We start from the raw sequence: 13,059 nt of genomic DNA on the forward strand, positions 1-13,059 counted from the left end.
CCCAAGTCTTCATGTAAGGCCTCATCAAAGATTGTCGGTGAACTTTTGAATCCTTGCGGTAGTCGAGTCCAGGTGAGCTGGCCACTGATGCCTTTCTCAGGGTCCGTCCATTCAAAGGCAAAGAGGTCTTGGCTCTTGGGTGCTAAAGGCAGGCTGAAAAAGGCGTCTTTTAAATCTAATACCGTATACCAAGTTTTGTCTGGAAGCAGGGTGGAGAGGAGGGTGTATGGGTTTGGGACCGTAGGGTGCATAAGTCCTAGACTGGCCTGTAATCGTTAGTGTGGTTTCCACACCAGCAGCAAGGGAGTGTTCCATGCCAATTGGCAAGGCCTCAATATGCCCAAGTCCAGTAGTCGCCGTACGTGGGATGTGATTCCTGTATGTGCTACGAGAGGCATGGGGTATTGGCGGACCCTGATAGGGTCTGCTCCTGGCTTTAGTTCTATGTATATGGCTGGTCGGTGCCGGGCCAGCCCAATTCCCCCAGTTTCTGCCCATGCTTGGGGAAATTCCTGCAGCCAACAGCCAATGTCAGTCATTGAGGCTGAGGGTGTTTGGTGGAGATGATATTTGTCCTCTAAACTCAGGACAAGCACCTGAATCAAGTGCCCCTCCTTGTTTAGGATTTTTGTCCCTTCGGGGTGGAAGCAAATTTGTGCCCCCATCTTGATGAGCAAGTCCCACCCTAACAATGGGTAGGGACACTCAGGGATGACCATGAAGGAGTGGGATACCTGGCCCATGCCAAGATCCACAGTTCTTCGGGTAGTCCATGAGTACTGTTTGGTGCCCGTGGCCCCTTGCACCCATGAAGTCTTGCTTGCCAATTTCCCTTGGGGTTGTAATAAAACTGAGTGTTGTGCCCCAGTGTCCACTAGGAATTCAACGGGTTGCCCCTCCACTCTGAGAGTTACCCTGGGCTTGAGGAGGGATGCCAAACCCCAAGTCCTAGTCGTCCAGGTCCTCCATTTCCAATATCTTTGCAGGGGCCTTAGATCTTTTGTTAGGGCAGTCTTTCACCCAGTGGCCCTCTTCTTTGCAATAAGCACAGTGGTTTTTGTTCAGTTTAGGGCGCCCCTGACGGGGACCAGGGCTATCCTCCTTACCTGTCCCTGAAGCCAGCTTCTTGAGGTGCCTCCGTTTTTCCTGTGGATCCTCCAATGTCGTGGCCAGCAGGATCTTGGCCAGGTTTCGAGTCTGCCGGTCACTTAGAGAAAGTCCAGAAGAGCAACAAACTAAACTATTATAAATTTTCTGCTGCTATCATGAAGTCCTGCAAGCTCTTCTCTCCTAGTCTCTCTACTCTTTGCAATTTTCTTTTGATGTCTGGAGCAGTCTGGTTAACAAAAGCCGTGATAATTGCGGCCTTTGTTTCTGGGGCTTCTGGGTTCATAGGGGTGTACTGCTTAAAAGCCTCTATGATTCTAAGAAGGTTGCTAGACTCTCATCCTTACCTTGTCTTACATCATACACCTTGGCCAGATTGGAAGGCTTGCTCACGGCAGCCTGGAGACCTGCCATTAGAGTCTGGCGGTAGACCTGGAGTCTCTCCTTCCCTTCAGCCGAGTTGTAGTCCCAGGTAGGGCTGGATAAGGGGAAGGCAGCGTTTATGAGGTCTGGGTTTTGAGTCGGCTGTCTGTCTTCTCCCGGGACAGACTTCCGGGCTTCCACCTGAATCCGTTCTCTCTTAGGTGGTGAAGAGAACCTGCAAGAGCTGTTGGCAGTCCTCCCAAGTAGGCTGGTGGGTAAGGAGAACAGTATCTAAAAGTCCAATTAGATCCCTTGGATTATCAGAACTTTGCATTCTGGGTTTTCCAATTATATAAATCACTGTTGGAGAAAGGCCAATTAACATTGGCTGCCCGCCAGTCTCGTGGGGGGGGGGGGGATCCCATGGCGCAGTGGGGAAGGGCGGTGGAGTCGGCCGGCCCGCATTAGGGGGTGGGGCTGCCCAGTGGGTCCGTCTGCATGTCCCTGCTGCTGGCCTGTGTACAGGGACTCCCTCATCAGGGAGGGGTGGCGCCCCTTCTGCAGCCCCCCACTCCATGCCTCTGATGGGGGGGGCGGGCAGAAGGGCTAAGGGGTGGTAGGTAGAGCAGTGGGAGAATCGGGGCCTCCGTTTTGGTCTTAGAGTCAGTCTCCTTCTCAGCCTTTCGCAGGGCTAGAAGTTTGGTAGGTCCTGCTTTGGGGGGTAAAAATAGTATTAGTCAAGGAGGGGGATTCTCAACCATGTCCTGCCAGGCCAGGATGTAGGGCACCTGGTCAGGGTGGCCGTCTGATTTATCCCTGAAGATCATGGCCTTAACCTGTAAGATGATAGGTTTGAAATTTCCCTCTCCGTATGTCTGTGCTCAGATTATGAGCTCTTTCCCTAATGTCCCAGAAGTGGGAGAGCATAAGAGACGGGGTGGTTTGTGTCTGCCCCATTATGTCTCCAGTCCACACCAAGGCACAGACAGTTATGACAGTTAACAAAGACACAGTAACACAAATGTTCCAGTGCGGCCGGCCGTGGAGACAAAAGAGAAAGTCAACTGAAGGGCTGGCTGTTCGTAAAGGCAGAGGGCCTGTGGGAGGCCCAGAAAATTAAGACCATTCCACCTTAAGTTCAGGTTAGCACAGCCTTCCCAGGCCCCTGTGAATAAGAGCTGACATTTACATTACTTCAGTTACAGGAAAAAAACAGTTACAGCTTAATGCCTTAGAAAGCCCCATATTAGAATGAGAACAGAGCCCAAGCCAGTGGCAACAAGCCCCTATTAGAATAAGAACAGAGCTCAGTGCCCTTGAAAGCCCCATATCAGAATGTAAACAGAACTTGAGGAATTGCTCCACCCCTTCGGGAGGTCCCCTAGACCAGCCCATAAAACTAAGCTGGAACCCACCTCAGGGTCCAAGTCCCTGCTCCGCTGCGTCGGGTGCACTTGGACCCAAGCTCGAGCTTGTAAATAAACCCTCGTGTGTTTGCATCAGTGTCGGCTCCTTGGTGGTTTCTCGGATACATAATCTTGGGCACAACACGGCCCTCCTCACAGATGAGGACTTCGTCCTCCCAGTGGGGGCAAAGGACGTCTCCCAAGACCCCCAGTCAACAGCCCGCCAGCGCATCCGCCTAAGCCAATGTCGACCCAATACAGATTGGAATTCCTACAGGTAAAAATACAGTATTGAGTCCTCCGATAATATGTGCACAAAAAGTGGAAAAAGTTGAGTGCACTCACCACACGTGGGACCCTCCAGATGGGGTCCTGGGGGTCTCTCGGATCCCGGACGAACCCCCGAATATTGTGCCCAAGATTGTGAATCCGAGAAACCACCAAGGAGCCGACACCAATGCAAGCACACGAGGGTTTATTAGCAAGCTCGAGCTTGGGTCCAAGTATACCGGACACAGCAGAGCAGGGACTTGGACCCCGAGGTGGGTTTCAGCTGGATTTTTATGGGCTGGTCTAGGGGATTTCCCAGAAGGGGTGGGGGAGTTTAAGAGTATGTTCTGCAGTTTTTCCTGTAACTGAGGTAGGGTAAAGTTCAGCCCCTGGTTACAGGGGCCTGAGATGGCTGCCGAAGCTAAGAAGACTGTACTTGTGCTAACGCTATGCTTGAGGTGGGACAGCCTTAATTTTCTTGGCCTCCACACTCTAGCTTCATATATGTCCTTGCAAATGGCAAGATTTCATTCTATTTTATGGCTGAATAACATTCCATTGTAATACATACATACTACATCTTCATCAATTGGTGGACACTTGGGCTGCTTTTATAATTTGGCTATTATAAAGCTGCTATAAATATAGGTATGTGTGTATCCCTTTGAATTAGTGTTTTGGGGGTACATATCCAGTAGTACAATTGACAGATTGTGGAGTAGTTCTATTTTCAATTTTTTTGAGGAACCTCTGTACTGTTCTCCAGAGTGGCTGCACCAGTTGGCATTGGTGCGTGACTATTCCTTTCTCTACACATCCTCACCCAACACCATTTGGGTTGTTGTTTTTAGCCATTCTGACAGGTGTGAGGTGATAGCTCATTATAGTTTTATTTGCATTTCTGTGATGGTAATGATGAACCTCTGTTCATGTGTCGCCCATCCATGTTTTTTAAGAAAAATGTTTGTCTTCATGTCTTCTGCTTTTAAAAAAAAATATTTTATCTACATATTTAAAGTGAAAGCTGGGAGAGGGGCAGAGGGAGTAGGGGAAAAAGCATCTCAAGAAAACTGCTGAGCTTGCATTAAATGTGTAAATTGCCCTGGGTAACATTGACATTTTCACAATATTAATTCTTCCAATCCATGAGCATGGAATATTTTTCCACCTCTTGTATCTTCCTCAATTTCTTTCAGAAGTGTTCTGTAGTTTTGAGGGTATAGATCGTTTACCTCTTTGGTTAGGTTTATTCCTAGGTATCTTATGCTTTTGGGTACAATTGTAAATGGGATTGACTCCTTAATTTCTCTTTCTTCAGTCTCATTGTTAGTGTATAGAAATGCCACTGATTTCTGGGCATTGATTTTGTATCCTGCCACACTGCCGAATTGCTGTATGAGTTCTAGCAATCTTGGGGTGGAGTCTTTTGGGTTTTCTATGTACAGTATCATGTCATCTGCAAAGAGGGGGAGTTTGACTACTTCTTTGCCAATTTGAATGCCTTTTATTTCTTTTTGTTGCCTGATTGCTGAGGCTAGGACTTCTAGTACTATGTTGAATAGCAGGGTGAGAGTGGACATCCCTGTCTTGTTCCTGATCTTAGGGGAAAGGCTCCCAGTGTTTCCCCATTGAGAATGATATTTGCTGTGGGCTTTTCGTAGATGGCTTTTAAGATGCTGAGGAAGGTTCCCTCTATCCCTACACTCTGAAGAGTTTTGATCAGGAATGGATGCTATATTTTGTCAAATGCTTTCTCTGCATCTATTGAGAGGATCATATGATTCTTGTTTTTTCTCTTGCTGATATGATGAATCACATTGATTGTTTTATGAGTGTTGAACCAGCTTTGTGTCCCAGGAATAAATCCTACTTGGTCATGATGAATAATTTTCTTAATGTACTCTTGGATCCTATTGGCTAGTATCTTGTTGAGAATTTTAGCATCCATGTTCATCAGGGATATTGGTCTGTAATTCTCCTTTTTGGTGGGGTCTTTGCCGGTTTTAGAATTAAGGTGATGCTGGCCTCATAGAACGAGTTTGGAAGTACTCCATCTCTTTCTATCTTGCTGAACAACTTTAGTAGAATAGGTATGGTTTCTTCTTTAAACGTTTGATAGAATTCCCCTGGGAAGCCATCTGGCCCTGGACTTTTGTGTCTTGGGAGGTTTTTGATGACTGCTTCAATTTCCTCCCTGGTTATTGGCCTGTTCAGGTTTTCTATTTCTTCCTGTTCCAGTTTTGGTAGTTTATAGTTTTCCAGAAATGCATCCATTTCTTCTAGATCACCTGATTTATTGGCGTAAAGCTGCTCATAAGAAGTTTTTAAGATCATTTATATTTCCTTGGTATTGGTGGTGGTATCTCCTTTCTCATTCATGATTTTACTAATTTGAGTCTTTTCTCTCTTCTTTTTAATAAGGTGGGTTAATGGTTTATACCATGGACTTTCTTCAGAGAGTTGGAACAAATCATCTTATGATTTGTGTAGAATCAGAAAAGACCCCGAATAGCCAGGGGAATTTTTAAAAAGAAAACATATCTGGGGGCATCACAATGCCAGATTTCAGGTTGTGCTACAAAGCTGTGGTCATCAAGACAGTGTGGTACTGGCACAAAAACAGACACATAGATCAATGGAACAGAATAGAGAATCCACAAGTGGGCCCACAACTTTATGGTCAACTAATATTCGATAAAGGAGGAACGACTATCCACTGGAAAAAAGACAGTCTCTTCAATAAATGGTGCTGGGAAAATTGGAAATCCACATGCAGAATAATGAAACTAGACCACTCTCTTCCACCATACACACAGATAAACTCAAAATGGATGAAAGATCTAAATGTGAGACAAGATTCCATCAAAATCCTAGAGGAGAACACAGGCAACACCCTTTTTGAACTTGGCCACAGTAACTTCTTGCAAGATACATCCACGAAAGCAAAAGAAACAAAAGCAAAAATGAACTATTGGGACTTCATCAAGATAAGAAGCTTTTGCACAGCAAAGGATACAGTCAACAAAACTAAAAGACAATCTACAGAATGGGAGAAGATATTTTCAAATGACGTATCAGATAATAAGCTGCTGTTTCTATGCTGTCTCTCCTCACAGACTGCTGACTCTTCAAGGACCCAGCTGTCACTCACCCTCTCAGCTCACCCAGTGCTGAGCCAGCTGACTTTTAAAGCTCCAGATTCCAAGTCCCACTTGTTATATAAAATCCCTGATATAAATCAGGGATTTCAGTCCCTCTGGTTTTCAAAGCCAAACATCGTGCAGATTGGTCTTTCCTGTGTGAGCTCCCTGGTGTTAGGGTCCATTTCCCTACTCTCTCTGTGGGTATAGCTCCCTCCTTCCACTCTTCTGATCTTCTTAACCATTCAGCTTCAGTTTCTTTATTTAGTTGTGGAGACTGTTCTGCTTTCTTGTCTACTGACTTGGTTGTGGATAATAACTAGTTACGAGAAGCAATAGGGTGAGCTCAGGGTCCTCCTACTCTGCAATCTTCCCAAGCTCCTATCTAATTGTAACTTTTTAAAAGAGCTTGCATGTGTATGTGTGGGCTGGGCAGGGAGAGAGAGAGAATCCCAGGGAGGCTCCTCACTCAGTACAGAACCCAATGCAGGGCTCCATCTCATGACCTGAAGATCACAACCTGAGCCAAAATCAAGTCAGATGTTTAAGAGCCACCCAAGCACCCCCAACAGTAATATGTTTAAAGGTAAATATTTTGACAGTGTTAGGAATAACTTTTTTATTGTAAGAAAAACATTTGATTTATAAAACAAAATGAATAGAATCTTAATGGTAGAACTGACCTTAAAATCACAATATGAACTCCTGATTCTTTTTTTTTTATTTTAAAAAAGACATAACCTACTTCTTCTCTGAAAAGGCATGTAGACAATGATAATCCAGTACTAATGAGGATGCCTAGCACCTTGATTATGTCCTCTGAATATTATTCTCTACTAAAGAGAGCCAAGCGTCTTTGGAGAAAAACAATCTAACTATGGGGCAGAACACGTACAAGAAAAGGTCATACTCAAGTTCTTGGGGGATAAACTGGCATAATATCAGCAAATTTATTTTAAAATATAACAGCAATGGGGCACCTGGGTGGCTCAGTTAAGCATTCAACTCTTGATTTTGGCTTAGGTCATGATCTCAGGGTTGTGAGATAGAACCCCTCACTTGGTTCCTCACTCAGTTGGGAGTTTGCCTCTCTCCTTCTCCCCATCTCCCTGCTCTTTCTCAAATTAAAAAAAAATACATCAGCAAAAAGAAGAGCTAGGCAGAGATAATAGTGGCAAAATGTTAATTGCTAAACTGTGATAGGCCAATGAATTAAGACAGACATATGGAAGACATAAAATTATTTTTGCTTGATAACTTTTTAGTTTCAGAGGTAGAATTTAGTGACATCAGCTGCATATAACACCCAGTGCTCATTACATTAAGTGCCCTCCTTAATGCTCATCACCCAGTTACCCCATTCCGTACCCACCTCCCCTCCAACAACCATCAGTTTGTTTCCTAGAGTTAAGAGGCTCTAACTCTCACTTTTGTTTCCCTCTCACTTTTCATCTCATTTTTCCTTCCCTTCACCTACAGTCATCTGTTTTATTTCTTAAATTCCACATATCCATGAAATCATGTATTTGTCTTTTTTTAAAAAAAGGATTTTTATTTATTCATGAGAGACACACGGGGGGTAGAGACACAGGCAGAGGGAGAAGCAGGCTCCACGCAGGGAGCCTGATGCAGGACTCGATCCCAGGTCCCCAGGACCAGGCCCAGGCTGAAGGCAGGCGTCAAACTGCTGAGCCACCTGGGGCTGCCCTGTATTTGTCTTTCTGATTTATTTCACTTAGCATGATACCCTCTAGTTCCATCCGCATTATTGCAATAGCAAGATTTCATTTTTTTTGATGACTAATATTCCTGTGTGTGTGTGTGTGTGTACTACATCATCTATCCATTCATCCGTTGATGGATATCTGGGCTTCTTTCATACTTTGGCTATCATCAACATTGCTGCCATAAACACTGGTGTACAGGTGCCCCTTCAAATCATTTTATTCTTTGGGTAAATACCTAGTAGTGCAATTGCTGGGTCATAGGGTAGCTCTATATTTTTAACTTTTTGAGGCATTTCCATACTGTCTTTGAAACTTCTGTAATAAAATTTAAATTGAAAGAAATTTCTCTAACGACTAGGAGTATCTGCAAAATCCTACTACAAACATCAAATGGTGAAATTTTGGCTCCTTTTGAAGTTCGAAATGAGACTTGGCTATTTACTATGACAATTTCTGTTAAAAATTGGGAGTAGGGATTCCACTTCATCAAGCAAGGCACAAACTTTTGGCTTTGTTGATCCTCTATTGTGTTTTTTTTTTTAATCTTTATTTCCTTATTTCTATTTTATTTTGAATTATTGAGTTCTTACTTTGGACACCTTACTAATACTCAACTTTTCAATTATTTAAATATCTTCAAAGTCATTTATTTCTTTTTTTTTTTAATTTTTATTTATTTATGAGAGAGAGAGAGAGAGAGAGAGAGAGAGAGGCAGAGACACAGGCAGAGGGAGAAGCAGGCTCCATGCACCGGGAACCCGACATGGGACTCGATCCCGGGGCCCCAGGATCGCGCCCGGGACCAAAGGTAGGCGCCAAACTGCTGCGCCACCCAGGGATATCCCAAAGTCATTTATTTCTAAATGCTTTTTATTTCCATTGATATCTTATACCCATGTGTTTATATATACATATATATATTATATATATATCGTTTTATTTTACACACATATATTTGCTTACTTTGTTTTTAGGAACTGCAGGACTGTTTATCAAAGCAGCTGTACCATTTCACACTCCTGCCAGAAATACCTGAGGGTTCCAGTTTCTTCACATCTTCACCAACAGTCTGTCTGTATGTATGTATGTATGTATGTATTTATTTATTTATTTATTCATTCATTCATTCAAAGCTATTTTTATTAGAACATGTACCAGCTGGGGGAAGGGCCAAGGGAGAAGGAGAAGCAGACTACCTGCCCGCTAAGCAGGGAGCATCATGTGGGGCTCCATCCCAAAATTCTGGGCAGATGCTTAACTGACTGAGCCACCCAGGTGTCCCTATTATCAGTCTTTTAAACTACATCCATCCTAATGGATGTGAAGGGCCTATCATTATGATTTTTTAATCCTTTAAAACTGCTTATGGTTTATGTCTTTGACTGAGATATTGGTGCTCTGTCTTTTCTCTTGCTTCCAGTCTTTCCATAACTTCCCTCTCTGTCTTGGGTGACTCTAAGATAGGGAAATAATTGAGTCTCATTTTTAACTTTAGCTTTTTTCTTTTAATATTCATAGCCTGCCAGTTCCAAAGCTCATTTTATTGGAAGGGCCAGGTACTCTGCAAGTATATTACAGCTAATGTAATGCACTGTTCAGGCCATTTACATTAGTGAATCATACACAAGCATTGCTTCACTAAGTCACATAATATTCCTATGGATAAAATACCCTGCTTCCATTTTTCTGGATGGATAAGCTGAGACCCAGGGAAGATAATTTGCATGCCCAAAGTCTCCAAGCTCAAAATTTTTATAATTGTTTTATTTCTATTCTAAGTATCGTATAGTCAGAGAACACGGCCTGTATGGCTTTGAAATGTGTTGAATTGCTTTTTTTTTTTTTTTTTTTAGCTAACTTCTACACATGTCTGAAATGGCTTTCTAAAGACTGTATTCTCTAATTGTAGAATTCTGTATGTGTTCATTTGCTCAAATGTATTAACTGTGCTGTTTAAATGTCCCGTATCTTTGGCCAAACACGCAATTATCAGCAATCAGTACCTGAGAGCAAATGTTCGAAGATGAAATATGCTAGATGATTTATCATTTTCTTGCCTAAGTTCAACTTTTGCTTTGTAAAGTCCATGAACAGGATGGTTAAAATAATTGAGGCTTTCATATCCTAATATGTAGCCACAAAAATTGAACAAGGCAACCTGTCTGAATATCAAAACTTAATACTGAACAAAAGCAGTCAGATTTATTAAATCATACCAAATGCAGTTTATAAAGATTGAAGAAATGTTACTAGATGCAAATAGGTATAGAATTTTTATTTCATAGGTTGTATACTTTTATTATACTGTAAGACCCTTAAGTATTTAAGCCTTAAAAGTCTATTTCATCTGACATCAGTATAGGTATACCAGAATTTTTGGTTGGCATCTGCCTGATGCCCTCGACCAAGTGCTCCTTTCAGACATCCTGTGCAGGTGCCAGCTCAGCCTCACCCCAAGTGTCTCCAGTGCCTCCTGTGCCCTCTCCCTGTGCTACAGCCTTGGAGTGGAGCACCCATGACGCCTCAAAGAATGCTAAGTCTTGCTTCTAGTTGCCTGAAGCCTGTATTCAGAAGGAAAGATTTCACTTCTTCTGGTAGGAGGAAACTCTACTCTTCAATGCACATGTATTGAGTGTGTTTGAAGAAAAAGGATATATCTCTCAACAAGTAGAAACAAACAATCCAATCATGAAATGGACAAAAGACATGAATAGAAATCTCAGAGGAAGACATAGACATGGCCAATAATCACATGAGAAAATGCTCTGCATCACTTGCCATCAGGGAAATACAAATCAAAACCACAATGAGATACCACCTCACACCAGTGAGAATGGGGAAAATTAACAAGGCAGGAAACCACAAATGTTGGAGAGGATGTGGAGAAAAGGGAACACTCTTACACTGTTGGTGGGAATGTGAACTGGTGCAGCCACTCTGGAAAACTGTGTGGAGGTTCCTCAAAGAGTTAAAAATAGACCTGGCCTACGACCCAGCAATTGCACTGTTGGGGATTTACCCCAAAGATACAGATGCAATGAAACACCGGGACACCTGCACCCCGATGTTTCTAGCAGCAATGTCCACAAGAGCCAAACTGAAAGGAGCTTCAGTGTCCATCGAAAGATGAATGGATAGGGATCCCTGGGTGGCGCAGCGGTTTAGCACCTGCCTTTGGCCCAGGGCGCGATCCTGGAGACCCGGGATTGAATCCCACGTCAGACTCCCGGTGCATGGAGCCTGCTTCTCCCTCTGCCTGTGTCTCTGTCTCTCTCTCTCTCTCTCTCTCTCTCTCTTTCTGTGTGTGACTATCATAAATAAATAAAAATTAAAAAAAAATCTTTATCCATTCATCTTTCTTTTTTTTTTTTTTTAAAGAAGATGTGGTCTATGTATACAATGGAATATTACTCAGCCATTAGAAACGACAAATACCCACCATTTGCTTCGACGTGGATGGAACTGGAGGGTATTATGCTGAGTGAAATGAGTCAATCGGAGAAGGACAAACATTATATGTTCTCATTCATTTGGGGAATATAAATAATCGTGAAAGGGAATATAAGGGAAGGGAGAAGAAATGTGTGGGAAATATCAGAAAGGGAAACAGAACATAAAGACTCCTAACTCTGGGAAATGAACTAGGGGTGGTGGAAAGGGAGGAGGGCAGGGGGTGGGGGTGAATGGGTGACAGGCACTGAAGAGGACACTTGACGGGATGAGCACTGGGTGTTATTCTGTATGTTGGCAAATTGAACACCAATAAAAAATAAATTTATTATTAAAAGAAAAGGGGTTTACCTCTCAACAAGCAGAAATCACTGTAGCTGCATTGGTCAAGATGGTGAAGGCCAGAGAGGGTCACCAAGATGTTACAGATCATGAGTCTTCAGCAAGTAGTTTCTCAGGTTGCTGATGTGAAATGGGATGGGATTGTTCTGTAGAAAAGTGAATTTTTGGCCTTGTAAATCAATTGTATTCACAGAAGCTGCTGGAAATGAGGACAGAAAAGCAGGGTTGCCTGCCCGGCAAGATCAGGCCCTTACCCAGAGAGACAAAAAGACAGGCGCTGAGGTTGCCCACCTCTAAACTATGTTCCAGTCTCATAAGCCTTATAATATTATTTAGCACGTCTGTATTTCAGATGCCTAACAGTAGTTACAGGGTTTTATCCCTATGGATACAATAAATATTCAAAGAGTGGAGAAAAAAGTTATTAAAAATCAGATATGGAAAAAATCACAAAAAATTCATTCCATCCTTGGAATCACAAATCCCAAGTGATTTTTCTTACAGCTCCTCTTGTCACTCCTGAGTCTCCTACACAGGGCCACGTGCTCCAGTTGTGCCATAAATGTAAGATTTAATAAAGCTCTATTCTAAGACTTCTGTTCTTTACATTTAGCAAACAAATGTCCATATAATCTCTTGTGTTCTCAAAAAATGCCCATGACTTTAAATATGGGTTTTTTAATTAAAATTCAGAAGTTCATTGCCAGCCTCACTATCTTGAATTCAAGGTCTAAAATTCTATTTGCAACTAGCTATTGGACATATGCATTATGCTATGTTGCTAATACAACAGATTTCCAAATAAAATACTAATTTTAAACCTTTAGAGAAGTCCTAGGGAAGATGAACTGATCTTCCCAGATTGCTTCCCCCACCACCTTCCATTTCTACAATACCTACCACCTCTCTGATAACCACTCAAATTCAGTGCCCAGGCTCTAGACCTCATGTAAACTCATCTAAACCACCCAGAACCCAACTGACAAGTGGCTTTGTACCCTGACCTCTCTCTCTGGTTGCATGGTTACTAGCATCTCAGCTGTGATTCTCTGAAAGTATAGTCAAACTGTGTTGTCCTATAGCTTTTGAACAAAAGGCAACAGTCCCCGATTAGCATCTTCATGTGAATAGTGGGAAATCAATATTATTTTTATATCCTTAAAAAGCCTGATGAAAATGCCACATTCCAGCCATCTCCCTTTCATTTTTTAAATAATTTATTCATGAAAGACACACAGAGGCAGAGACATAGGC

General features: G+C 42.7%; 1 protein-coding gene across 8 annotated transcripts in view; it reads right to left on the reverse strand.

Annotated features, from left to right (window-relative positions):
- The window catches only part of PROP1 (PROP paired-like homeobox 1), a 109,259-nt gene that overhangs the window by 31,697 nt on the left and 64,503 nt on the right, over positions 1-13,059 (reverse strand). For all 8 annotated transcript variants that reach the window (XR_011995609.1, XR_011995615.1, XR_011995612.1 and 5 more), the window contains one exon: positions 11,815-11,951. The gene's annotated coding sequence lies outside the window, so the exon portion shown is untranslated. The remainder of the gene's footprint in view (positions 1-11,814; positions 11,952-13,059) is intronic.

The sequence above is a fragment of the Vulpes vulpes genome, chromosome 12, assembly GCF_048418805.1.
Source record: "Vulpes vulpes isolate BD-2025 chromosome 12, VulVul3, whole genome shotgun sequence".
NCBI lineage: Eukaryota > Metazoa > Chordata > Mammalia > Carnivora > Canidae > Vulpes > Vulpes vulpes.